The following is a 22,488-nucleotide window of genomic DNA, read 5'->3' as shown; positions in this document are numbered from 1 at the left end:
GGGATTTTGGCGTCTCTGGCTGGTGGTTCCGGCGAGTCGAACAGGAGGTTCCGGCGTGCTCGGCAGGTGCATCCGGTGTCTCTGGCACGTCATTCTGGCACGCTCGAGAGGTGGTTCCGGCATGCCTGACAGGTGATTCCGGAGTGTCCGACAAGGGGTTCTGGCACGTCTGAGAGGTGGTTCCGGCATACCCTGCAGGTGATTCTGGCTTGTCTGCCGAGTGGTGCTGGCGTAGCCATCAGGTGATTTTGGCGTGTCCAGCAGGTGGCTCCAGCGAGTAGAGCAGGTTGTTCCAGCGTACTCAGCAGGTGGTTCAGGCGGGTCTGGCAGGTGGTTCCGGTCTCTCTAGTAGGTGGTTCCGGCGTGTCCGGCACGTGCTTCTGGCACGTCTGAGAGCTGGTTCCGGCATGCCCGGCGGGTGATTCCATAGAGTCCGCCACGTGGTTCTGGCCTAGCTGACAGGTGATTTTGGCGTCCCCGGCAGGTGGTTACAGCGAGTTGAGCAGGAGGTTCCGGCATGCTCGGCAGTTGCATCCGGTGTCTCTGGCACGTGGTTCTGGCACGTCTGACATTTGGTTGCATCATGTCTGGCAGGTGATTCCGGAGTGTCCGGCAAGAGGTTCTGGTGTAGCCGGCAGGTGATTTTGGCATGTCCGGCAGGTGTTTCTGGCGAGCTGTTCAGGTGGTTCCGGTGTTCTTGGCAGGTGATTCTGGCGTGTCCAGCAGGTGGTTCCGGTCTGTCCGGTAATGGGTTCCGTCATGTGCCGCACGTGGTTCTGGCACGTCTGAGAGGTGGTTCCCGCATGCCCGGCAGGTGCTCCAGGAGAGTCCTACAAGTGGTTCTGGCCTAGCCCGCAGGTGATTTTGGCGTGTCCGGCAGGTGGTTCCGGCATGCTCGGCAGGTGGTTCAGGCATGTCTGGTAGGTGGTTCCGGTCTGTCCGCGAGGTGGTTCCGGCGTGTCAGGCACGTGGTTCCGGCATGTGTGACAGGTGGTTCTGGCATGTCCGGCAGGTGATTCTGGATTGTCCACCAAGTGGCTCTGGTGTAACCAGCAGGTGATTCCGGAGTGTACGGCAAGTGGTTCTGGCATAGCTGGCTGGTGATTTTGGGGTGTCCAGCAGGTGGCTCCAGCGAGTCGAGCAAGTTGTTCCGGTGTGCTCAGCAGGTGGTTCAGGCAGGTCCGGCAGGTGTTTCTGGTCTGTCCAGTACGTGGTGCCGGCATGTCCGGCACGTGCTTCCAGTATGTTTGAGAGGTGGTTCCTACCTTCCCGGCGGGAGATTCCGGAGCGTCCGCCATGTGATTCTGGCCTACCTGGCAGGGGATTTTGGCGTCTCTGGCTGGTGGTTCCGGCGAGTCGAAGAGGAGGTTCCGGCGTGCTCGGCAGGTGCATCCGGTGTCTCTGGCACGTCATTCTGGCACGCTCGAGAGGTGGTTCCGGCATGCCTGACAGGTGATTCCGGAGTGTCCGACAAGGGGTTCTGGCACGTCTGAGAGGTGGTTCCGGCATACCCTGCAGGTGATTCTGGCTTGTCTGCCGAGTGGTGCTGGCGTAGCCATCAGGTGATTTTGGCGTGTCCAGCAGGTGGCTCCAGCGAGTAGAGCAGGTTGTTCCAGCGTACTCAGCAGGTGGTTCAGGCGGGTCTGGCAGGTGGTTCCGGTCTCTCTAGTAGGTGGTTCCGGCGTGTCCGGCACGTGCTTCTGGCACGTCTGAGAGCTGGTTCCGGCATGCCCGGCGGGTGATTCCATAGAGTCCGCCACGTGGTTCTGGCCTAGCTGACAGGTGATTTTGGCGTCCCCGGCAGGTGGTTACAGCGAGTTGAGCAGGAGGTTCCGGCATGCTCGGCAGTTGCATCCGGTGTCTCTGGCACGTGGTTCTGGCACGTCTGACATTTGGTTGCATCATGTCTGGCAGGTGATTCCGGAGTGTCCGGCAAGAGGTTCTGGTGTAGCCGGCAGGTGATTTTGGCATGTCCGGCAGGTGTTTCTGGCGAGCTGTTCAGGTGGTTCCGGTGTTCTTGGCAGGTGATTCTGGCGTGTCCAGCAGGTGGTTCCGGTCTGTCCGGTAATGGGTTCCATCATGTGCCGCACGTGGTTCTGGCACGTCTGAGAGGTGGTTCCCGCATGCCCGGCAGGTGCTCCAGGAGAGTCCTACAAGTGGTTCTGGCCTAGCCCGCAGGTGATTTTGGCGTGTCCGGCAGGTGGTTCCGGCATGCTCGGCAGGTGGTTCAGGCATGTCTGGTAGGTGGTTCCGGTCTGTCCGCGAGGTGGTTCCGGCGTGTCAGGCACGTGGTTCCGGCATGTGTGACAGGTGGTTCTGGCATGTCCGGCAGGTGATTCTGGATTGTCCACCAAGTGGCTCTGGTGTAACCAGCAGGTGATTCCGGAGTGTACGGCAAGTGGTTCTGGCATAGCTGGCTGGTGATTTTGGGGTGTCCAGCAGGTGGCTCCAGCGAGTCGAGCAAGTTGTTCCGGTGTGCTCAGCAGGTGGTTCAGGCAGGTCCGGCAGGTGTTTCTGGTCTGTCCAGTACGTGGTGCCGGCATGTCCGGCACGTGCTTCCAGTATGTTTGAGAGGTGGTTCCTACCTTCCCGGCGGGAGATTCCGGAGCGTCCGCCATGTGATTCTGGCCTACCTGGCAGGGGATTTTGGCGTCTCTGGCTGGTGGTTCCGGCGAGTCGAAGAGGAGGTTCCGGCGTGCTCGGCAGGTGCATCCGGTGTCTCTGGCACGTCATTCTGGCACGCTCGAGAGGTGGTTCCGGCATGCCTGACAGGTGATTCCGGAGTGTCCGACAAGGGGTTCTGGCACGTCTGAGAGGTGGTTCCGGCATACCCTGCAGGTGATTCTGGCTTGTCTGCCGAGTGGTGCTGGCGTAGCCATCAGGTGATTTTGGCGTGTCCAGCAGGTGGCTCCAGCGAGTAGAGCAGGTTGTTCCAGCGTACTCAGCAGGTGGTTCAGGCGGGTCTGGCAGGTGGTTCCGGTCTCTCTAGTAGGTGGTTCCGGCGTGTCCGGCACGTGCTTCTGGCACGTCTGAGAGCTGGTTCCGGCATGCCCGGCGGGTGATTCCATAGAGTCCGCCACGTGGTTCTGGCCTAGCTGACAGGTGATTTTGGCGTCCCCGGCAGGTGGTTACAGCGAGTTGAGCAGGAGGTTCCGGCATGCTCGGCAGTTGCATCCGGTGTCTCTGGCACGTGGTTCTGGCACGTCTGACATTTGGTTGCATCATGTCTGGCAGGTGATTCCGGAGTGTCCGGCAAGAGGTTCTGGTGTAGCCGGCAGGTGATTTTGGCATGTCCGGCAGGTGTTTCTGGCGAGCTGTTCAGGTGGTTCCGGTGTTCTTGGCAGGTGATTCTGGCGTGTCCAGCAGGTGGTTCCGGTCTGTCCGGTAATGGGTTCCGTCATGTGCCGCACGTGGTTCTGGCACGTCTGAGAGGTGGTTCCCGCATGCCTGGCAGGTGCTCCAGGAGAGTCCTACAAGTGGTTCTGGCCTAGCCCGCAGGTGATTTTGGCGTGTCCGGCAGGTGGTTCCGGCATGCTCGGCAGGTGGTTCAGGCATGTCTGGTAGGTGGTTCCGGTCTGTCCGCGAGGTGGTTCCGGCGTGTCAGGCACGTGGTTCCGGCATGTGTGACAGGTGGTTCTGGCATGTCCGGCAGGTGATTCTGGATTGTCCACCAAGTGGCTCTGGTGTAACCAGCAGGTGATTCCGGAGTGTACGGCAAGTGGTTCTGGCATAGCTGGCTGGTGATTTTGGGGTGTCCAGCAGGTGGCTCCAGCGAGTCGAGCAAGTTGTTCCGGTGTGCTCAGCAGGTGGTTCAGGCAGGTCCGGCAGGTGTTTCTGGTCTGTCCAGTACGTGGTGCCGGCATGTCCGGCACGTGCTTCCAGTATGTTTGAGAGGTGGTTCCTACCTTCCCGGCGGGAGATTCCGGAGCGTCCGCCATGTGATTCTGGCCTACCTGGCAGGGGATTTTGGCGTCTCTGGCTGGTGGTTCCGGCGAGTCGAAGAGGAGGTTCCGGCGTGCTCGGCAGGTGCATCCGGTGTCTCTGGCACGTCATTCTGGCACGCTCGAGAGGTGGTTCCGGCATGCCTGACAGGTGATTCCGGAGTGTCCGACAAGGGGTTCTGGCACGTCTGAGAGGTGGTTCCGGCATACCCTGCAGGTGATTCTGGCTTGTCTGCCGAGTGGTGCTGGCGTAGCCATCAGGTGATTTTGGCGTGTCCAGCAGGTGGCTCCAGCGAGTAGAGCAGGTTGTTCCAGCGTACTCAGCAGGTGGTTCAGGCGGGTCTGGCAGGTGGTTCCGGTCTCTCTAGTAGGTGGTTCCGGCGTGTCCGGCACGTGCTTCTGGCACGTCTGAGAGCTGGTTCCGGCATGCCCGGCGGGTGATTCCATAGAGTCCGCCACGTGGTTCTGGCCTAGCTGACAGGTGATTTTGGCGTCCCCGGCAGGTGGTTACAGCGAGTTGAGCAGGAGGTTCCGGCATGCTCGGCAGTTGCATCCGGTGTCTCTGGCACGTGGTTCTGGCACGTCTGACATTTGGTTGCATCATGTCTGGCAGGTGATTCCGGAGTGTCCGGCAAGAGGTTCTGGTGTAGCCGGCAGGTGATTTTGGCATGTCCGGCAGGTGTTTCTGGCGAGCTGTTCAGGTGGTTCCGGTGTTCTTGGCAGGTGATTCTGGCGTGTCCAGCAGGTGGTTCCGGTCTGTCCGGTAATGGGTTCCGTCATGTGCCGCACGTGGTTCTGGCACGTCTGAGAGGTGGTTCCCGCATGCCCGGCAGGTGCTCCAGGAGAGTCCTACAAGTGGTTCTGGCCTAGCCCGCAGGTGGTTTTGGCGTGTCCGGCAGGTGGTTCCGGCATGCTCGGCAGGTGGTTCAGGCATGTCTGGTAGGTGGTTCCGGTCTGTCCGCGAGGTGGTTCCGGCGTGTCAGGCACGTGGTTCCGGCATGTGTGACAGGTGGTTCTGGCATGTCCGGCAGGTGATACTGGATTGTCCACCAAGTGGCTCTGGTGTAACCAGCAGGTGATTCCGGAGTGTACGGCAAGTGGTTCTGGCATAGCTGGCTGGTGATTTTGGGGTGTCCAGCAGGTGGCTCCAGCGAGTCGAGCAAGTTGTTCCGGTGTGCTCAGCAGGTGGTTCAGGCAGGTCCGGCAGGTGTTTCTGGTCTGTCCAGTACGTGGTGCCGGCATGTCCGGCACGTGCTTCCAGTATGTTTGAGAGGTGGTTCCTACCTTCCCGGCGGGAGATTCCGGAGCGTCCGCCATGTGATTCTGGCCTACCTGGCAGGGGATTTTGGCGTCTCTGGCTGGTGGTTCCGGCGAGTCGAAGAGGAGGTTCCGGCGTGCTCGGCAGGTGCATCCGGTGTCTCTGGCACGTCATTCTGGCACGCTCGAGAGGTGGTTCCGGCATGCCTGACAGGTGATTCCGGAGTGTCCGACAAGGGGTTCTGGCACGTCTGAGAGGTGGTTCCGGCATACCCTGCAGGTGATTCTGGCTTGTCTGCCGAGTGGTGCTGGCGTAGCCATCAGGTGATTTTGGCGTGTCCAGCAGGTGGCTCCAGCGAGTAGAGCAGGTTGTTCCAGCGTACTCAGCAGGTGGTTCAGGCGGGTCTGGCAGGTGGTTCCGGTCTCTCTAGTAGGTGGTTCCGGCGTGTCCGGCACGTGCTTCTGGCACGTCTGAGAGCTGGTTCCGGCATGCCCGGCGGGTGATTCCATAGAGTCCGCCACGTGGTTCTGGCCTAGCTGACAGGTGATTTTGGCGTCCCCGGCAGGTGGTTACAGCGAGTTGAGCAGGAGGTTCCGGCATGCTCGGCAGTTGCATCCGGTGTCTCTGGCACGTGGTTCTGGCACGTCTGACATTTGGTTGCATCATGTCTGGCAGGTGATTCCGGAGTGTCCGGCAAGAGGTTCTGGTGTAGCCGGCAGGTGATTTTGGCATGTCCGGCAGGTGTTTCTGGCGAGCTGTTCAGGTGGTTCCGGTGTTCTTGGCAGGTGATTCTGGCGTGTCCAGCAGGTGGTTCCGGTCTGTCCGGTAATGGGTTCCGTCATGTGCCGCACGTGGTTCTGGCACGTCTGAGAGGTGGTTCCCGCATGCCCGGCAGGTGCTCCAGGAGAGTCCTACAAGTGGTTCTGGCCTAGCCCGCAGGTGGTTTTGGCGTGTCCGGCAGGTGGTTCCGGCATGCTCGGCAGGTGGTTCAGGCATGTCTGGTAGGTGGTTCCGGTCTGTCCGCGAGGTGGTTCCGGCGTGTCAGGCACGTGGTTCCGGCATGTGTGACAGGTGGTTCTGGCATGTCCGGCAGGTGATTCTGGATTGTCCACCAAGTGGCTCTGGTGTAACCAGCAGGTGATTCCGGAGTGTACGGCAAGTGGTTCTGGCATAGCTGGCTGGTGATTTTGGGGTGTCCAGCAGGTGGCTCCAGCGAGTCGAGCAAGTTGTTCCGGTGTGCTCAGCAGGTGGTTCAGGCAGGTCCGGCAGGTGTTTCTGGTCTGTCCAGTACGTGGTGCCGGCATGTCCGGCACGTGCTTCCAGTATGTTTGAGAGGTGGTTCCTACCTTCCCGGCGGGAGATTCCGGAGCGTCCGCCATGTGATTCTGGCCTACCTGGCAGGGGATTTTGGCGTCTCTGGCTGGTGGTTCCGGCGAGTCGAAGAGGAGGTTCCGGCGTGCTCGGCAGGTGCATCCGGTGTCTCTGGCACGTCATTCTGGCACGCTCGAGAGGTGGTTCCGGCATGCCTGACAGGTGATTCCGGAGTGTCCGACAAGGGGTTCTGGCACGTCTGAGAGGTGGTTCCGGCATACCCTGCAGGTGATTCTGGCTTGTCTGCCGAGTGGTGCTGGCGTAGCCATCAGGTGATTTTGGCGTGTCCAGCAGGTGGCTCCAGCGAGTAGAGCAGGTTGTTCCAGCGTACTCAGCAGGTGGTTCAGGCGGGTCTGGCAGGTGGTTCCGGTCTCTCTAGTAGGTGGTTCCGGCGTGTCCGGCACGTGCTTCTGGCACGTCTGAGAGCTGGTTCCGGCATGCCCGGCGGGTGATTCCATAGAGTCCGCCACGTGGTTCTGGCCTAGCTGACAGGTGATTTTGGCGTCCCCGGCAGGTGGTTACAGCGAGTTGAGCAGGAGGTTCCGGCATGCTCGGCAGTTGCATCCGGTGTCTCTGGCACGTGGTTCTGGCACGTCTGACATTTGGTTGCATCATGTCTGGCAGGTGATTCCGGAGTGTCCGGCAAGAGGTTCTGGTGTAGCCGGCAGGTGATTTTGGCATGTCCGGCAGGTGTTTCTGGCGAGCTGTTCAGGTGGTTCCGGTGTTCTTGGCAGGTGATTCTGGCGTGTCCAGCAGGTGGTTCCGGTCTGTCCGGTAATGGGTTCCGTCATGTGCCGCACGTGGTTCTGGCACGTCTGAGAGGTGGTTCCCGCATGCCCGGCAGGTGCTCCAGGAGAGTCCTACAAGTGGTTCTGGCCTAGCCCGCAGGTGGTTTTGGCGTGTCCGGCAGGTGGTTCCGGCATGCTCGGCAGGTGGTTCAGGCATGTCTGGTAGGTGGTTCCGGTCTGTCCGCGAGGTGGTTCCGGCGTGTCAGGCACGTGGTTCCGGCATGTGTGACAGGTGGTTCTGGCATGTCCGGCAGGTGATTCTGGATTGTCCACCAAGTGGCTCTGGTGTAACCAGCAGGTGATTCCGGAGTGTACGGCAAGTGGTTCTGGCATAGCTGGCTGGTGATTTTGGGGTGTCCAGCAGGTGGCTCCAGCGAGTCGAGCAAGTTGTTCCGGTGTGCTCAGCAGGTGGTTCAGGCAGGTCCGGCAGGTGTTTCTGGTCTGTCCAGTACGTGGTGCCGGCATGTCCGGCACGTGCTTCCAGTATGTTTGAGAGGTGGTTCCTACCTTCCCGGCGGGAGATTCCGGAGCGTCCGCCATGTGATTCTGGCCTACCTGGCAGGGGATTTTGGCGTCTCTGGCTGGTGGTTCCGGCGAGTCGAAGAGGAGGTTCCGGCGTGCTCGGCAGGTGCATCCGGTGTCTCTGGCACGTCATTCTGGCACGCTCGAGAGGTGGTTCCGGCATGCCTGACAGGTGATTCCGGAGTGTCCGACAAGGGGTTCTGGCACGTCTGAGAGGTGGTTCCGGCATACCCTGCAGGTGATTCTGGCTTGTCTGCCGAGTGGTGCTGGCGTAGCCATCAGGTGATTTTGGCGTGTCCAGCAGGTGGCTCCAGCGAGTAGAGCAGGTTGTTCCAGCGTACTCAGCAGGTGGTTCAGGCGGGTCTGGCAGGTGGTTCCGGTCTCTCTAGTAGGTGGTTCCGGCGTGTCCGGCACGTGCTTCTGGCACGTCTGAGAGCTGGTTCCGGCATGCCCGGCGGGTGATTCCATAGAGTCCGCCACGTGGTTCTGGCCTAGCTGACAGGTGATTTTGGCGTCCCCGGCAGGTGGTTACAGCGAGTTGAGCAGGAGGTTCCGGCATGCTCGGCAGTTGCATCCGGTGTCTCTGGCACGTGGTTCTGGCACGTCTGACATTTGGTTGCATCATGTCTGGCAGGTGATTCCGGAGTGTCCGGCAAGAGGTTCTGGTGTAGCCGGCAGGTGATTTTGGCATGTCCGGCAGGTGTTTCTGGCGAGCTGTTCAGGTGGTTCCGGTGTTCTTGGCAGGTGATTCTGGCGTGTCCAGCAGGTGGTTCCGGTCTGTCCGGTAATGGGTTCCGTCATGTGCCGCACGTGGTTCTGGCACGTCTGAGAGGTGGTTCCCGCATGCCCGGCAGGTGCTCCAGGAGAGTCCTACAAGTGGTTCTGGCCTAGCCCGCAGGTGGTTTTGGCGTGTCCGGCAGGTGGTTCCGGCATGCTCGGCAGGTGGTTCAGGCATGTCTGGTAGGTGGTTCCGGTCTGTCCGCGAGGTGGTTCCGGCGTGTCAGGCACGTGGTTCCGGCATGTGTGACAGGTGGTTCTGGCATGTCCGGCAGGTGATACTGGATTGTCCACCAAGTGGCTCTGGTGTAACCAGCAGGTGATTCCGGAGTGTACGGCAAGTGGTTCTGGCATAGCTGGCTGGTGATTTTGGGGTGTCCAGCAGGTGGCTCCAGCGAGTCGAGCAAGTTGTTCCGGTGTGCTCAGCAGGTGGTTCAGGCAGGTCCGGCAGGTGTTTCTGGTCTGTCCAGTACGTGGTGCCGGCATGTCCGGCACGTGCTTCCAGTATGTTTGAGAGGTGGTTCCTACCTTCCCGGCGGGAGATTCCGGAGCGTCCGCCATGTGATTCTGGCCTACCTGGCAGGGGATTTTGGCGTCTCTGGCTGGTGGTTCCGGCGAGTCGAAGAGGAGGTTCCGGCGTGCTCGGCAGGTGCATCCGGTGTCTCTGGCACGTCATTCTGGCACGCTCGAGAGGTGGTTCCGGCATGCCTGACAGGTGATTCCGGAGTGTCCGACAAGGGGTTCTGGCACGTCTGAGAGGTGGTTCCGGCATACCCTGCAGGTGATTCTGGCTTGTCTGCCGAGTGGTGCTGGCGTAGCCATCAGGTGATTTTGGCGTGTCCAGCAGGTGGCTCCAGCGAGTAGAGCAGGTTGTTCCAGCGTACTCAGCAGGTGGTTCAGGCGGGTCTGGCAGGTGGTTCCGGTCTCTCTAGTAGGTGGTTCCGGCGTGTCCGGCACGTGCTTCTGGCACGTCTGAGAGCTGGTTCCGGCATGCCCGGCGGGTGATTCCATAGAGTCCGCCACGTGGTTCTGGCCTAGCTGACAGGTGATTTTGGCGTCCCCGGCAGGTGGTTACAGCGAGTTGAGCAGGAGGTTCCGGCATGCTCGGCAGTTGCATCCGGTGTCTCTGGCACGTGGTTCTGGCACGTCTGACATTTGGTTGCATCATGTCTGGCAGGTGATTCCGGAGTGTCCGGCAAGAGGTTCTGGTGTAGCCGGCAGGTGATTTTGGCATGTCCGGCAGGTGTTTCTGGCGAGCTGTTCAGGTGGTTCCGGTGTTCTTGGCAGGTGATTCTGGCGTGTCCAGCAGGTGGTTCCGGTCTGTCCGGTAATGGGTTCCGTCATGTGCCGCACGTGGTTCTGGCACGTCTGAGAGGTGGTTCCCGCATGCCCGGCAGGTGCTCCAGGAGAGTCCTACAAGTGGTTCTGGCCTAGCCCGCAGGTGGTTTTGGCGTGTCCGGCAGGTGGTTCCGGCATGCTCGGCAGGTGGTTCAGGCATGTCTGGTAGGTGGTTCCGGTCTGTCCGCGAGGTGGTTCCGGCGTGTCAGGCACGTGGTTCCGGCATGTGTGACAGGTGGTTCTGGCATGTCCGGCAGGTGATTCTGGATTGTCCACCAAGTGGCTCTGGTGTAACCAGCAGGTGATTCCGGAGTGTACGGCAAGTGGCTCTGGCATAGCTGGCTGGTGATTTTGGGGTGTCCAGCAGGTGGCTCCAGCGAGTCGAGCAAGTTGTTCCGGTGTGCTCAGCAGGTGGTTCAGGCAGGTCCGGCAGGTGTTTCTGGTCTGTCCAGTACGTGGTGCCGGCATGTCCGGCACGTGCTTCCAGTATGTTTGAGAGGTGGTTCCTACCTTCCCGGCGGGAGATTCCGGAGCGTCCGCCATGTGATTCTGGCCTACCTGGCAGGGGATTTTGGCGTCTCTGGCTGGTGGTTCCGGCGAGTCGAAGAGGAGGTTCCGGCGTGCTCGGCAGGTGCATCCGGTGTCTCTGGCACGTCATTCTGGCACGCTCGAGAGGTGGTTCCGGCATGCCTGACAGGTGATTCCGGAGTGTCCGACAAGGGGTTCTGGCACGTCTGAGAGGTGGTTCCGGCATACCCTGCAGGTGATTCTGGCTTGTCTGCCGAGTGGTGCTGGCGTAGCCATCAGGTGATTTTGGCGTGTCCAGCAGGTGGCTCCAGCGAGTAGAGCAGGTTGTTCCAGCGTACTCAGCAGGTGGTTCAGGCGGGTCTGGCAGGTGGTTCCGGTCTCTCTAGTAGGTGGTTCCGGCGTGTCCGGCACGTGCTTCTGGCACGTCTGAGAGCTGGTTCCGGCATGCCCGGCGGGTGATTCCATAGAGTCCGCCACGTGGTTCTGGCCTAGCTGACAGGTGATTTTGGCGTCCCCGGCAGGTGGTTACAGCGAGTTGAGCAGGAGGTTCCGGCATGCTCGGCAGTTGCATCCGGTGTCTCTGGCACGTGGTTCTGGCACGTCTGACATTTGGTTGCATCATGTCTGGCAGGTGATTCCGGAGTGTCCGGCAAGAGGTTCTGGTGTAGCCGGCAGGTGATTTTGGCATGTCCGGCAGGTGTTTCTGGCGAGCTGTTCAGGTGGTTCCGGTGTTCTTGGCAGGTGATTCTGGCGTGTCCAGCAGGTGGTTCCGGTCTGTCCGGTAATGGGTTCCGTCATGTGCCGCACGTGGTTCTGGCACGTCTGAGAGGTGGTTCCCGCATGCCCGGCAGGTGCTCCAGGAGAGTCCTACAAGTGGTTCTGGCCTAGCCCGCAGGTGGTTTTGGCGTGTCCGGCAGGTGGTTCCGGCATGCTCGGCAGGTGGTTCAGGCATGTCTGGTAGGTGGTTCCGGTCTGTCCGCGAGGTGGTTCCGGCGTGTCAGGCACGTGGTTCCGGCATGTGTGACAGGTGGTTCTGGCATGTCCGGCAGGTGATTCTGGATTGTCCACCAAGTGGCTCTGGTGTAACCAGCAGGTGATTCCGGAGTGTACGGCAAGTGGCTCTGGCATAGCTGGCTGGTGATTTTGGGGTGTCCAGCAGGTGGCTCCAGCGAGTCGAGCAAGTTGTTCCGGTGTGCTCAGCAGGTGGTTCAGGCAGGTCCGGCAGGTGTTTCTGGTCTGTCCAGTACGTGGTGCCGGCATGTCCGGCACGTGCTTCCAGTATGTTTGAGAGGTGGTTCCTACCTTCCCGGCGGGAGATTCCGGAGCGTCCGCCATGTGATTCTGGCCTACCTGGCAGGGGATTTTGGCGTCTCTGGCTGGTGGTTCCGGCGAGTCGAAGAGGAGGTTCCGGCGTGCTCGGCAGGTGCATCCGGTGTCTCTGGCACGTCATTCTGGCACGCTCGAGAGGTGGTTCCGGCATGCCTGACAGGTGATTCCGGAGTGTCCGACAAGGGGTTCTGGCACGTCTGAGAGGTGGTTCCGGCATACCCTGCAGGTGATTCTGGCTTGTCTGCCGAGTGGTGCTGGCGTAGCCATCAGGTGATTTTGGCGTGTCCAGCAGGTGGCTCCAGCGAGTAGAGCAGGTTGTTCCAGCGTACTCAGCAGGTGGTTCAGGCGGGTCTGGCAGGTGGTTCCGGTCTCTCTAGTAGGTGGTTCCGGCGTGTCCGGCACGTGCTTCTGGCACGTCTGAGAGCTGGTTCCGGCATGCCCGGCGGGTGATTCCATAGAGTCCGCCATGTGGTTCTGGCCTAGCTGACAGGTGATTTTGGCGTCCCCGGCAGGTGGTTACAGCGAGTTGAGCAGGAGGTTCCGGCATGCTCGGCAGTTGCATCCGGTGTCTCTGGCACGTGGTTCTGGCACGTCTGACATTTGGTTGCATCATGTCTGGCAGGTGATTCCGGAGTGTCCGGCAAGAGGTTCTGGTGTAGCCGGCAGGTGATTTTGGCATGTCCGGCAGGTGTTTCTGGCGAGCTGTTCAGGTGGTTCCGGTGTTCTTGGCAGGTGATTCTGGCGTGTCCAGCAGGTGGTTCCGGTCTGTCCGGTAATGGGTTCCGTCATGTGCCGCACGTGGTTCTGGCACGTCTGAGAGGTGGTTCCCGCATGCCCGGCAGGTGCTCCAGGAGAGTCCTACAAGTGGTTCTGGCCTAGCCCGCAGGTGGTTTTGGCGTGTCCGGCAGGTGGTTCCGGCATGCTCGGCAGGTGGTTCAGGCATGTCTGGTAGGTGGTTCCGGTCTGTCCGCGAGGTGGTTCCGGCGTGTCAGGCACGTGGTTCCGGCATGTGTGACAGGTGGTTCTGGCATGTCCGGCAGGTGATTCTGGATTGTCCACCAAGTGGCTCTGGTGTAACCAGCAGGTGATTCCGGAGTGTACGGCAAGTGGCTCTGGCATAGCTGGCTGGTGATTTTGGGGTGTCCAGCAGGTGGCTCCAGCGAGTCGAGCAAGTTGTTCCGGTGTGCTCAGCAGGTGGTTCAGGCAGGTCCGGCAGGTGTTTCTGGTCTGTCCAGTACGTGGTGCCGGCATGTCCGGCACGTGCTTCCAGTATGTTTGAGAGGTGGTTCCTACCTTCCCGGCGGGAGATTCCGGAGCGTCCGCCATGTGATTCTGGCCTACCTGGCAGGGGATTTTGGCGTCTCTGGCTGGTGGTTCCGGCGAGTCGAAGAGGAGGTTCCGGCGTGCTCGGCAGGTGCATCCGGTGTCTCTGGCACGTCATTCTGGCACGCTCGAGAGGTGGTTCCGGCATGCCTGACAGGTGATTCCGGAGTGTCCGACAAGGGGTTCTGGCACGTCTGAGAGGTGGTTCCGGCATACCCTGCAGGTGATTCTGGCTTGTCTGCCGAGTGGTGCTGGCGTAGCCATCAGGTGATTTTGGCGTGTCCAGCAGGTGGCTCCAGCGAGTAGAGCAGGTTGTTCCAGCGTACTCAGCAGGTGGTTCAGGCGGGTCTGGCAGGTGGTTCCGGTCTCTCTAGTAGGTGGTTCCGGCGTGTCCGGCACGTGCTTCTGGCACGTCTGAGAGCTGGTTCCGGCATGCCCGGCGGGTGATTCCATAGAGTCCGCCACGTGGTTCTGGCCTAGCTGACAGGTGATTTTGGCGTCCCCGGCAGGTGGTTACAGCGAGTTGAGCAGGAGGTTCCGGCATGCTCGGCAGTTGCATCCGGTGTCTCTGGCACGTGGTTCTGGCACGTCTGACATTTGGTTGCATCATGTCTGGCAGGTGATTCCGGAGTGTCCGGCAAGAGGTTCTGGTGTAGCCGGCAGGTGATTTTGGCATGTCCGGCAGGTGTTTCTGGCGAGCTGTTCAGGTGGTTCCGGTGTTCTTGGCAGGTGATTCTGGCGTGTCCAGCAGGTGGTTCCGGTCTGTCCGGTAATGGGTTCCGTCATGTGCCGCACGTGGTTCTGGCACGTCTGAGAGGTGGTTCCCGCATGCCCGGCAGGTGCTCCAGGAGAGTCCTACAAGTGGTTCTGGCCTAGCCCGCAGGTGGTTTTGGCGTGTCCGGCAGGTGGTTCCGGCATGCTCGGCAGGTGGTTCAGGCATGTCTGGTAGGTGGTTCCGGTCTGTCCGCGAGGTGGTTCCGGCGTGTCAGGCACGTGGTTCCGGCATGTGTGACAGGTGGTTCTGGCATGTCCGGCAGGTGATTCTGGATTGTCCACCAAGTGGCTCTGGTGTAACCAGCAGGTGATTCCGGAGTGTACGGCAAGTGGCTCTGGCATAGCTGGCTGGTGATTTTGGGGTGTCCAGCAGGTGGCTCCAGCGAGTCGAGCAAGTTGTTCCGGTGTGCTCAGCAGGTGGTTCAGGCAGGTCCGGCAGGTGTTTCTGGTCTGTCCAGTACGTGGTGCCGGCATGTCCGGCACGTGCTTCCAGTATGTTTGAGAGGTGGTTCCTACCTTCCCGGCGGGAGATTCCGGAGCGTCCGCCATGTGATTCTGGCCTACCTGGCAGGGGATTTTGGCGTCTCTGGCTGGTGGTTCCGGCGAGTCGAAGAGGAGGTTCCGGCGTGCTCGGCAGGTGCATCCGGTGTCTCTGGCACGTCATTCTGGCACGCTCGAGAGGTGGTTCCGGCATGCCTGACAGGTGATTCCGGAGTGTCCGACAAGGGGTTCTGGCACGTCTGAGAGGTGGTTCCGGCATACCCTGCAGGTGATTCTGGCTTGTCTGCCGAGTGGTGCTGGCGTAGCCATCAGGTGATTTTGGCGTGTCCAGCAGGTGGCTCCAGCGAGTAGAGCAGGTTGTTCCAGCGTACTCAGCAGGTGGTTCAGGCGGGTCTGGCAGGTGGTTCCGGTCTCTCTAGTAGGTGGTTCCGGCGTGTCCGGCACGTGCTTCTGGCACGTCTGAGAGCTGGTTCCGGCATGCCCGGCGGGTGATTCCATAGAGTCCGCCACGTGGTTCTGGCCTAGCTGACAGGTGATTTTGGCGTCCCCGGCAGGTGGTTACAGCGAGTTGAGCAGGAGGTTCCGGCATGCTCGGCAGTTGCATCCGGTGTCTCTGGCACGTGGTTCTGGCACGTCTGACATTTGGTTGCATCATGTCTGGCAGGTGATTCCGGAGTGTCCGGCAAGAGGTTCTGGTGTAGCCGGCAGGTGATTTTGGCATGTCCGGCAGGTGTTTCTGGCGAGCTGTTCAGGTGGTTCCGGTGTTCTTGGCAGGTGATTCTGGCGTGTCCAGCAGGTGGTTCCGGTCTGTCCGGTAATGGGTTCCGTCATGTGCCGCACGTGGTTCTGGCACGTCTGAGAGGTGGTTCCCGCATGCCCGGCAGGTGCTCCAGGAGAGTCCTACAAGTGGTTCTGGCCTAGCCCGCAGGTGGTTTTGGCGTGTCCGGCAGGTGGTTCCGGCATGCTCGGCAGGTGGTTCAGGCATGTCTGGTAGGTGGTTCCGGTCTGTCCGCGAGGTGGTTCCGGCGTGTCAGGCACGTGGTTCCGGCATGTGTGACAGGTGGTTCTGGCATGTCCGGCAGGTGATTCTGGATTGTCCACCAAGTGGCTCTGGTGTAACCAGCAGGTGATTCCGGAGTGTACGGCAAGTGGCTCTGGCATAGCTGGCTGGTGATTTTGGGGTGTCCAGCAGGTGGCTCCAGCGAGTCGAGCAAGTTGTTCCGGTGTGCTCAGCAGGTGGTTCAGGCAGGTCCGGCAGGTGTTTCTGGTCTGTCCAGTACGTGGTGCCGGCATGTCCGGCACGTGCTTCCAGTATGTTTGAGAGGTGGTTCCTACCTTCCCGGCGGGAGATTCCGGAGCGTCCGCCATGTGATTCTGGCCTACCTGGCAGGGGATTTTGGCGTCTCTGGCTGGTGGTTCCGGCGAGTCGAAGAGGAGGTTCCGGCGTGCTCGGCAGGTGCATCCGGTGTCTCTGGCACGTCATTCTGGCACGCTCGAGAGGTGGTTCCGGCATGCCTGACAGGTGATTCCGGAGTGTCCGACAAGGGGTTCTGGCACGTCTGAGAGGTGGTTCCGGCATACCCTGCAGGTGATTCTGGCTTGTCTGCCGAGTGGTGCTGGCGTAGCCATCAGGTGATTTTGGCGTGTCCAGCAGGTGGCTCCAGCGAGTAGAGCAGGTTGTTCCAGCGTACTCAGCAGGTGGTTCAGGCGGGTCTGGCAGGTGGTTCCGGTCTCTCTAGTAGGTGGTTCCGGCGTGTCCGGCACGTGCTTCTGGCACGTCTGAGAGCTGGTTCCGGCATGCCCGGCGGGTGATTCCATAGAGTCCGCCACGTGGTTCTGGCCTAGCTGACAGGTGATTTTGGCGTCCCCGGCAGGTGGTTACAGCGAGTTGAGCAGGAGGTTCCGGCATGCTCGGCAGTTGCATCCGGTGTCTCTGGCACGTGGTTCTGGCACGTCTGACATTTGGTTGCATCATGTCTGGCAGGTGATTCCGGAGTGTCCGGCAAGAGGTTCTGGTGTAGCCGGCAGGTGATTTTGGCATGTCCGGCAGGTGTTTCTGGCGAGCTGTTCAGGTGGTTCCGGTGTTCTTGGCAGGTGATTCTGGCGTGTCCAGCAGGTGGTTCCGGTCTGTCCGGTAATGGGTTCCGTCATGTGCCGCACGTGGTTCTGGCACGTCTGAGAGGTGGTTCCCGCATGCCCGGCAGGTGCTCCAGGAGAGTCCTACAAGTGGTTCTGGCCTAGCCCGCAGGTGGTTTTGGCGTGTCCGGCAGGTGGTTCCGGCATGCTCGGCAGGTGGTTCAGGCATGTCTGGTAGGTGGTTCCGGTCTGTCCGCGAGGTGGTTCCGGCGTGTCAGGCACGTGGTTCCGGCATGTGTGACAGGTGGTTCTGGCATGTCCGGCAGGTGATTCTGGATTGTCCACCAAGTGGCTCTGGTGTAACCAGCAGGTGATTCCGGAGTGTACGGCAAGTGGCTCTGGCATAGCTGGCTGGTGATTTTGGGGTGTCCAGCAGGTGGCTCCAGCGAGTCGAGCAAGTTGTTCCGGTGTGCTCAGCAGGTGGTTCAGGCAGGTCCGGCAGGTGTTTCTGGTCTGTCCAGTACGTGGTGCCGGCATGTCCGGCACGTGCTTCCAGTATGTTTGAGAGGTGGTTCCTACCTTCCCGGCGGGAGATTCCGGAGCGTCCGCCATGTGATTCTGGCCTACCTGGCAGGGGATTTTGGCGTCTCTGGCTGGTGGTTCCGGCGAGTCGAAGAGGAGGTTCCGGCGTGCTCGGCAGGTGCATCCGGTGTCTCTGGCACGTCATTCTGGCACGCTCGAGAGGTGGTTCCGGCATGCCTGACAGGTGATTCCGGAGTGTCCGACAAGGGGTTCTGGCACGTCTGAGAGGTGGTTCCGGCATACCCTGCAGGTGATTCTGGCTTGTCTGCCGAGTGGTGCTGGCGTAGCCATCAGGTGATTTTGGCGTGTCCAGCAGGTGGCTCCAGCGAGTAGAGCAGGTTGTTCCAGCGTACTCAGCAGGTGGTTCAGGCGGGTCTGGCAGGTGGTTCCGGTCTCTCTAGTAGGTGGTTCCGGCGTGTCCGGCACGTGCTTCTGGCACGTCTGAGAGCTGGTTCCGGCATGCCCGGCGGGTGATTCCATAGAGTCCGCCACGTGGTTCTGGCCTAGCTGACAGGTGATTTTGGCGTCCCCGGCAGGTGGTTACAGCGAGTTGAGCAGGAGGTTCCGGCATGCTCGGCAGTTGCATCCGGTGTCTCTGGCACGTGGTTCTGGCACGTCTGACATTTGGTTGCATCATGTCTGGCAGGTGATTCCGGAGTGTCCGGCAAGAGGTTCTGGTGTAGCCGGCAGGTGATTTTGGCATGTCCGGCAGGTGTTTCTGGCGAGCTGTTCAGGTGGTTCCGGTGTTCTTGGCAGGTGATTCTGGCGTGTCCAGCAGGTGGTTCCGGTCTGTCCGGTAATGGGTTCCGTCATGTGCCGCACGTGGTTCTGGCACGTCTGAGAGGTGGTTCCCGCATGCCCGGCAGGTGCTCCAGGAGAGTCCTACAAGTGGTTCTGGCCTAGCCCGCAGGTGGTTTTGGCGTGTCCGGCAGGTGGTTCCGGCATGCTCGGCAGGTGGTTCAGGCATGTCTGGTAGGTGGTTCCGGTCTGTCCGCGAGGTGGTTCCGGCGTGTCAGGCACGTGGTTCCGGCATGTGTGACAGGTGGTTCTGGCATGTCCGGCAGGTGATTCTGGATTGTCCACCAAGTGGCTCTGGTGTAACCAGCAGGTGATTCCGGAGTGTACGGCAAGTGGCTCTGGCATAGCTGGCTGGTGATTTTGGGGTGTCCAGCAGGTGGCTCCAGCGAGTCGAGCAAGTTGTTCCGGTGTGCTCAGCAGGTGGTTCAGGCAGGTCCGGCAGGTGTTTCTGGTCTGTCCAGTACGTGGTGCCGGCATGTCCGGCACGTGCTTCCAGTATGTTTGAGAGGTGGTTCCTACCTTCCCGGCGGGAGATTCCGGAGCGTCCGCCATGTGATTCTGGCCTACCTGGCAGGGGATTTTGGCGTCTCTGGCTGGTGGTTCCGGCGAGTCGAAGAGGAGGTTCCGGCGTGCTCGGCAGGTGCATCCGGTGTCTCTGGCACGTCATTCTGGCACGCTCGAGAGGTGGTTCCGGCATGCCTGACAGGTGATTCCGGAGTGTCCGACAAGGGGTTCTGGCACGTCTGAGAGGTGGTTCCGGCATACCCTGCAGGTGATTCTGGCTTGTCTGCCGAGTGGTGCTGGCGTAGCCATCAGGTGATTTTGGCGTGTCCAGCAGGTGGCTCCAGCGAGTAGAGCAGGTTGTTCCAGCGTACTCAGCAGGTGGTTCAGGCGGGTCTGGCAGGTGGTTCCGGTCTCTCTAGTAGGTGGTTCCGGCGTGTCCGGCACGTGCTTCTGGCACGTCTGAGAGCTGGTTCCGGCATGCCCGGCGGGTGATTCCATAGAGTCCGCCACGTGGTTCTGGCCTAGCTGACAGGTGATTTTGGCGTCCCCGGCAGGTGGTTACAGCGAGTTGAGCAGGAGGTTCCGGCATGCTCGGCAGTTGCATCCGGTGTCTCTGGCACGTGGTTCTGGCACGTCTGACATTTGGTTGCATCATGTCTGGCAGGTGATTCCGGAGTGTCCGGCAAGAGGTTCTGGTGTAGCCGGCAGGTGATTTTGGCATGTCCGGCAGGTGTTTCTGGCGAGCTGTTCAGGTGGTTCCGGTGTTCTTGGCAGGTGATTCTGGCGTGTCCAGCAGGTGGTTCCGGTCTGTCCGGTAATGGGTTCCGTCATGTGCCGCACGTGGTTCTGGCACGTCTGAGAGGTGGTTCCCGCATGCCCGGCAGGTGCTCCAGGAGAGTCCTACAAGTGGTTCTGGCCTAGCCCGCAGGTGGTTTTGGCGTGTCCGGCAGGTGGTTCCGGCATGCTCGGCAGGTGGTTCAGGCATGTCTGGTAGGTGGTTCCGGTCTGTCCGCGAGGTGGTTCCGGCGTGTCAGGCACGTGGTTCCGGCATGTGTGACAGGTGGTTCTGGCATGTCCGGCAGGTGATTCTGGATTGTCCACCAAGTGGCTCTGGTGTAACCAGCAGGTGATTCCGGAGTGTACGGCAAGTGGCTCTGGCATAGCTGGCTGGTGATTTTGGGGTGTCCAGCAGGTGGCTCCAGCGAGTCGAGCAAGTTGTTCCGGTGTGCTCAGCAGGTGGTTCAGGCAGGTCCGGCAGGTGTTTCTGGTCTGTCCAGTACGTGGTGCCGGCATGTCCGGCACGTGCTTCCAGTATGTTTGAGAGGTGGTTCCTACCTTCCCGGCGGGAGATTCCGGAGCGTCCGCCATGTGATTCTGGCCTACCTGGCAGGGGATTTTGGCGTCTCTGGCTGGTGGTTCCGGCGAGTCGAAGAGGAGGTTCCGGCGTGCTCGGCAGGTGCATCCGGTGTCTCTGGCACGTCATTCTGGCACGCTCGAGAGGTGGTTCCGGCATGCCTGACAGGTGATTCCGGAGTGTCCGACAAGGGGTTCTGGCACGTCTGAGAGGTGGTTCCGGCATACCCTGCAGGTGATTCTGGCTTGTCTGCCGAGTGGTGCTGGCGTAGCCATCAGGTGATTTTGGCGTGTCCAGCAGGTGGCTCCAGCGAGTAGAGCAGGTTGTTCCAGCGTACTCAGCAGGTGGTTCAGGCGGGTCTGGCAGGTGGTTCCGGTCTCTCTAGTAGGTGGTTCCGGCGTGTCCGGCACGTGCTTCTGGCACGTCTGAGAGCTGGTTCCGGCATGCCCGGCGGGTGATTCCATAGAGTCCGCCACGTGGTTCTGGCCTAGCTGACAGGTGATTTTGGCGTCCCCGGCAGGTGGTTACAGCGAGTTGAGCAGGAGGTTCCGGCATGCTCGGCAGTTGCATCCGGTGTCTCTGGCACGTGGTTCTGGCACGTCTGACATTTGGTTGCATCATGTCTGGCAGGTGATTCCGGAGTGTCCGGCAAGAGGTTCTGGTGTAGCCGGCAGGTGATTTTGGCATGTCCGGCAGGTGTTTCTGGCGAGCTGTTCAGGTGGTTCCGGTGTTCTTGGCAGGTGATTCTGGCGTGTCCAGCAGGTGGTTCCGGTCTGTCCGGTAATGGGTTCCGTCATGTGCCGCACGTGGTTCTGGCACGTCTGAGAGGTGGTTCCCGCATGCCCGGCAGGTGCTCCAGGAGAGTCCTACAAGTGGTTCTGGCCTAGCCCGCAGGTGGTTTTGGCGTGTCCGGCAGGTGGTTCCGGCATGCTCGGCAGGTGGTTCAGGCATGTCTGGTAGGTGGTTCCGGTCTGTCCGCGAGGTGGTTCCGGCGTGTCAGGCACGTGGTTCCGGCATGTGTGACAGGTGGTTCTGGCATGTCCGGCAGGTGATTCTGGATTGTCCACCAAGTGGCTCTGGTGTAACCAGCAGGTGATTCCGGAGTGTACGGCAAGTGGCTCTGGCATAGCTGGCTGGTGATTTTGGGGTGTCCAGCAGGTGGCTCCAGCGAGTCGAGCAAGTTGTTCCGGTGTGCTCAGCAGGTGGTTCAGGCAGGTCCGGCAGGTGTTTCTGGTCTGTCCAGTACGTGGTGCCGGCATGTCCGGCACGTGCTTCCAGTATGTTTGAGAGGTGGTTCCTACCTTCCCGGCGGGAGATTCCGGAGCGTCCGCCATGTGATTCTGGCCTACCTGGCAGGGGATTTTGGCGTCTCTGGCTGGTGGTTCCGGCGAGTCGAAGAGGAGGTTCCGGCGTGCTCGGCAGGTGCATCCGGTGTCTCTGGCACGTCATTCTGGCACGCTCGAGAGGTGGTTCCGGCATGCCTGACAGGTGATTCCGGAGTGTCCGACAAGGGGTTCTGGCACGTCTGAGAGGTGGTTCCGGCATACCCTGCAGGTGATTCTGGCTTGTCTGCCGAGTGGTGCTGGCGTAGCCATCAGGTGATTTTGGCGTGTCCAGCAGGTGGCTCCAGCGAGTAGAGCAGGTTGTTCCAGCGTACTCAGCAGGTGGTTCAGGCGGGTCTGGCAGGTGGTTCCGGTCTCTCTAGTAGGTGGTTCCGGCGTGTCCGGCACGTGCTTCTGGCACGTCTGAGAGCTGGTTCCGGCATGCCCGGCGGGTGATTCCATAGAGTCCGCCACGTGGTTCTGGCCTAGCTGACAGGTGATTTTGGCGTCCCCGGCAGGTGGTTACAGCGAGTTGAGCAGGAGGTTCCGGCATGCTCGGCAGTTGCATCCGGTGTCTCTGGCACGTGGTTCTGGCACGTCTGACATTTGGTTGCATCATGTCTGGCAGGTGATTCCGGAGTGTCCGGCAAGAAGTTCTGGTGTAGCCGGCAGGTGATTTTGGCATGTCCGGCAGGTGTTTCTGGCGAGCTGTTCAGGTGGTTCCGGTGTTCTTGGCAGGTGATTCTGGCGTGTCCAGCAGGTGGTTCCGGTCTGTCCGGTAATGGGTTCCGTCATGTGCCGCACGTGGTTCTGGCACGTCTGAGAGGTGGTTCCCGCATGCCCGGCAGGTGCTCCAGGAGAGTCCTACAAGTGGTTCTGGCCTAGCCCGCAGGTGGTTTTGGCGTGTCCGGCAGGTGGTTCCGGCATGCTCGGCAGGTGGTTCAGGCATGTCTGGTAGGTGGTTCCGGTCTGTCCGCGAGGTGGTTCCGGCGTGTCAGGCACGTGGTTCCGGCATGTGTGACAGGTGGTTCTGGCATGTCCGGCAGGTGATTCTGGATTGTCCACCAAGTGGCTCTGGTGTAACCAGCAGGTGATTCCGGAGTGTACGGCAAGTGGCTCTGGCATAGCTGGCTGGTGATTTTGGGGTGTCCAGCAGGTGGCTCCAGCGAGTCGAGCAAGTTGTTCCGGTGTGCTCAGCAGGTGGTTCAGGCAGGTCCGGCAGGTGTTTCTGGTCTGTCCAGTACGTGGTGCCGGCATGTCCGGCACGTGCTTCCAGTATGTTTGAGAGGTGGTTCCTACCTTCCCGGCGGGAGATTCCGGAGCGTCCGCCATGTGATTCTGGCCTACCTGGCAGGGGATTTTGGCGTCTCTGGCTGGTGGTTCCGGCGAGTCGAAGAGGAGG

Source organism: Equus asinus, chromosome 13 (genome assembly GCF_041296235.1).
Source record: "Equus asinus isolate D_3611 breed Donkey chromosome 13, EquAss-T2T_v2, whole genome shotgun sequence".
NCBI lineage: Eukaryota > Metazoa > Chordata > Mammalia > Perissodactyla > Equidae > Equus > Equus asinus.
This window is presented reverse-complemented; position numbering follows the sequence as displayed.